Raw genomic sequence first — 5,175 nt, 5'->3', positions numbered from 1 at the left:
TTAATTTTTTGCTGTTGTTGGTTTGCCTCTTTATTGTTTACTTTAAAGTTTCTGATTTTTTTTTTTTTTTTTGCAATGGAAGATTCTCCTCTACCCCTTCCCTATCCCAAATATACAATTGGTGAAATGCAACATACATCCGTTTTCAAAATGGTGGCCATATTGGTCTATCCCAGCAAAAACAGAAAAGTCGTTAGCAGCACCTTTAAGGCTAACACATATTTTGTAGCATGAGTTTCCATGGACTTTGTCAGATGCATGCAGCGTTATCCAGATATGAAACTACATCCACAGTGCACACAGTTAGGGACTCGAGTGAATTTTGTTAAAAAGAAATTAAATGCAGAATGTACTGGCAGTGATAATTACAGTGTAAATTCTAGCTGTACACACCCCTATTGTTGATAACACACCCTGGTACTGGATAAGTACCATTTGTGATAAGAGTGACCAGTAATAAACATCTGTAGTTGCAATTTCTGTAGTCAATTGTAATTAATTCCTTTTTTCTAATAACAAAAGAAACAGCTAAGTTACATTGATATTGCAATACAGTGACCGGCATTACATTTTTAGTAGAAAACATGCCACTACCTCCTCATTGCCCCTCTCTCAAAAAAGATACTTCTTACAAGCAATGACTATTACTGTGTTATGTTACTTCCAAACTCTGCTCATGATCTGACGTGTCTCCTAAACTGATTAGCTACCTTCAGGAAAACTGAAGGACAATCCCATTCCTTGTGTTCAAATAAGATTCATCAGACAGTCCAATTTAGCTTCTCGGAGACAAGGAGAATGTGGCTTGACAGATCTTGCAAACTCCCATCATGCCACTATTGGCTAATGGCCAAGACGGGTGAGAATTCTTCCTCAACAGCATCTGGCATACACATTCTCCAGTATGTAGAATGAGATAACATCTTATCCATATCCACAAGGAGACAGGCCGTGATGTGAAGCAGACCCTGGAAATATTTTTGGACTACAATTTCCAGGATCCATAAAGTATGGTCTAGGTCTGTTTAAGTCCCTGAAACAATAATTTAAGCACATCCCCTCATACAAAGCCCACCAAAACACTATAATCCATTTCACAATGCAGTGGAAATAAACATTGGGTGGGTGGGTGCAAGGCCAGAGACCTTCTCACCCTCTGCCGCTTAGCACCCCTTCTTCTAAATGGCAGTCCATCTTCAGCCCCTGCAGAAAAACTGCACAAAAAATCAGGAGGGGCTGCTGAAAGGGGTTGGGGTGAGCTTTGGCCTATGGGTTCCCTGAAAATTGGGCTCAGGCAGAATCTTCGTAAGGATCCTTAAGGGCAGAGGAGAAATCTTGCATCTAGTTCACTGCATCCAGTTATCCTTGTTATACGGAATGTACATGCCCTTCAATAGAGTGTGCTGCTTATATATTGCCCCATGGAACTTAAAGCACTCTCTGGGCAGTTTACAGTTTAATTATGTAGGCTACTCATTACCCCTTCAGTGAGCTGGATACTCAATCTAATGACCTTGGAAGTATGGAGGGCCGAAAGAACCTGAAACCTGGGATTGAACCCGGGCCATTGGCAAAGTTTTGGCTGCAGTGCTGCATTTTAACCGCTGTGCCACAAGGCTCAACTAAACAATTCACCAGTCTTGTAAACAGAGAGGTCACTGTGTCTGAAATTAGTTGTGTTTCTGTAATTAGTTGTGTGCATGTTCTTTTTAAAAGAAGTGAACACTTGAAACTCAGGGAGGGTGAGCCTTTGAATTAACTTTGATGAGTAGCGCCACCACACACCTGAGCCAAACTGAGTATTGGGTGACAGTTCATTAGCCTGACCCCTGAAAAAGCCAGCAGTTTTGGGGTGAGGAGCTTGACAAAATGTCCACAAAGTTTCAAGGAATTAAATAAATCCTAAACACCACTTAATGTTGGACAGCAATGTCTATAGCAAATGGAGAGCTTAGATGCAGGATGCACCTAAGGTTAGGCTTTGTTACAGAAAACTGAAGGTGTGATGGTAACCATTGCAATCAGATGTAGCACTGAGATGAGGAAATTAAGACCACCACATTGCCAGGTATGCTCAACATGGCTACAGAAACATAAAAAGCCCTTAGTCTCTGGCAATCCTTAGACTGCCCACGGAGTGCTAATAATCTCTGGACTGAAAATTATATTAGGAACTTGGAATGCACAATGGAATATGGTTGAGACAGGAAGAGTCTAGAGTACAATAAAATAATTGAAAATGATAAACATTCAGATCCTTGGAGAAAGTGAAAAGTATGTCTAGGGTTTGGCCAAATACGATTGGGCATACTGTTTTATTCAAGCAATAAAAACACAGAGCAGCATTACATAGTTGCAATCACAGTAACAAAAGCATTTGTAATAATCTTCATTCCATCCTTAGAGGGTTAATGCTGATCTACATAAAGGGAAATCCTAGACTTCAGCATTAAAGCAGCCCAACTGCTTATAAAGATGAAGAAAGCACAGAAAATCTTTGTAATTTTTAAATGATCTCTTTATAAAGACACCAAAGCAGTTCAAATGCTATGAAGATGCAAAACTTAAATTTCATATTGAGGGATTTTAGTGTAAAATAGGCAAAAGAAAACTGCTTATATTTTGTTGGACTATAGGCACTAGGAGAAGGAGGAGAAGCAGAAGAACTTGTAGTCACCAACATTACATTCTAAATTCAGTTCATAATCTTCACATGAATTAAATAAAATACAAAAAAAGTGAACCCAGAATTGAACAACTAAGTGATCCAATGGTATGTATGTTGATAAGGAAGGCATCAATAACACACTACATTCATATAGCTCAGATATTAAATGCTACTTGTTTTAAACTGGCAGAAGTAATAATAGGTAAAGGTAAAGGTTCCCCTTGACAATTTGTCTAGTTGTGTCCAACTCCCGGGGGCGGTGCTCATCTCCATTTCCAACCCACAGAGCTAGCGTTTGTCTGAAGACAATCTTCTGTGGTCACGTGGCCAGCGCGACTAGACATGGAACGCAGTTACCTTCCCACCATGGTGGTACCTATTTATCTACTTGCATTTGCATGCTTTTGAACTGCTAGGTTGGCAAGACCTGGGACAAGCGACGGGACTCTGTCACGCAGATACGATCTTACAACTGCAGGTCTTCTGACCTTGCAGCACAGAGGCTTCTGCGGTTTAACCCGCAGCACCACCACGTCCCTACAGAAGAAATAATACATGTGGCCAAAAAAAAAACTTCAAAAGAAGGAATGGAAATGAGGAGGGGAAAAAGAAGAGATGACTGAAGAAATATCAGAGTTAATGAAAGAGAGATGATAATGAAAGAAAGAAGATGATAACAAACACAAAGAATTACATAAGAACATCCATATTTATGGAAGACACATACAAAAATAGAAGCTTATCTAAACGATGCACTTAAATAGAAAAGCTAGAGAAAATCCATGATTTTTTTAGTATGTATGAACTGTTCAAGGAAGTAGGAGGTATATGTTAATTTTAAAGGTGAGCCCCACCATCCCTGCCCCTAGTGGGCTTGGCAGGTGACCCTTCCTCCATGCCCCTATCCATAACTAAATATAGGGTCCAGATTAAATTCAACCACAGCTATTAGAACTGGGGGAAGAGAACCAACAAGGGTAGGAGTTTGCTCCACTCCAAGCTTTTGTCTACGGGACAGAGTGAATGTCATTGGCCCCTGCACAATCTCAGTTTTATCTGGGCCCCTCGTTAAGTCCACCTGGGGCCCATGAGTTCTTGGAATCCTTCAGCAGTGGGTTCCACAGCAGACCTTAATCCCCAAGGAGGCTTGGCTTGTACATCCATAGTGAGAACAGAATTGGGGGTCACCAATGTTGGGACAGGAGTGGGGGAAAGCAGCTACTGTTGCTGGAGGCGCTGTTGGCATGTCAGCTGGCTTTTTCATCTCGAGCATGGTCTCTGTGTTGACGTGGGGCTCACTGCTTTTGCTGTTGGCTGGTGAGGACAGCTCCAATGTCAAGGCCAGGATCTGCCGGACTTAATCCTAGTCCCCCTCCAGCTCAGGTGCCTCCTCCATATTGTACTTCTCCACAACCTCTTCCTAAGCATCACCCCAGGCCTCCTCTTCCTCAGTATCTGAAGACTCTTCCCCCACCCTCCGCCCTTTGAACACGTACTCCAACTTCACCTCCTCTGATTGGCACTCCACGTCCTCCAGGGCCTCTCTTGGTCCCCAGCTGTAGGGAAGTTTCCTCTCCCTCCCCCTCCTCCAAGTCTTCCTCCTTCACAGCCTCCCCCTCCCCCTCTCAAGTCAACAGATCCCACACCCAGCTCAGATGCAGCTATAGCTGGGCTCCAAGGGTCTTATTTGGATATCTGGGGGCTCATGGCTTGCTGGGGGTGCTAGCAGGAAACAGCCCCCCCACAACCTTACTCACTATTGATGACAGCAATAATTCTGTAATACTTGAGATTAACAGTAAAATCATAGAAATTCTTGTGCAGAACTCAAAAAGATTATTTTTTTCTAGACTAGAACTACCATCCACCAGTCAACAAAGCATGCTAGCTGGATGATTCTGGGAATTGCAAAGAAAGAAAAAGTAACTCTGGCAACGTTTTGATTTTTTGGTCCAGTTCCATTCAGCTCAGTGCAGCGAATAAATAAATGCACTGAAAGAGATTTAATTGGAACTGTCCTCGAGCTGCTTTTTCATCTATACTCCCTTCTCATCAGAAATGTAGAACAGCTATATGTTCTAAAATGAATTAAAAATTGGGAACAGAAGGAAAAGAAGAAGTCCGTTTCTCATGGCATCTCAAGCTCAAGCTCAGTAATAGTTGCAATTTATTTCTCCTAGGCAGGCACAGCAGTATAGGCACTCTCAAAAATGGCTTAAAAATAGAAAGAACAAAAGAACATCTTGTTCCCACAAGCTTATTTCTGGGATTGATAAAACCAGAATAATTTATCCTAAAATTTTTCTTTCTTTATTTTCTTTATTATTATTTTCTTTATTCGTGTCAGAGCATTGCACAATTCAAAATCATGGACACACGTATTGGTAAAATCAAAAACCAATTAAAAGGTCATGACAATCAGACTATAAGAGGTCAGAGCTTGAGATGTGTGCAGAAACTTTTCCTAGACTCCAGCTGTCATCCAGGGTGTCCGCATCCATGAAGTG

Source organism: Pogona vitticeps, chromosome 2, assembly GCF_051106095.1.
Source record: "Pogona vitticeps strain Pit_001003342236 chromosome 2, PviZW2.1, whole genome shotgun sequence".
Taxonomy (NCBI): Eukaryota; Metazoa; Chordata; class Lepidosauria; order Squamata; family Agamidae; genus Pogona; species Pogona vitticeps.
The sequence above is the reverse complement of the archived record's forward strand: the minus strand, read 5'-3'. Positions refer to the sequence as shown.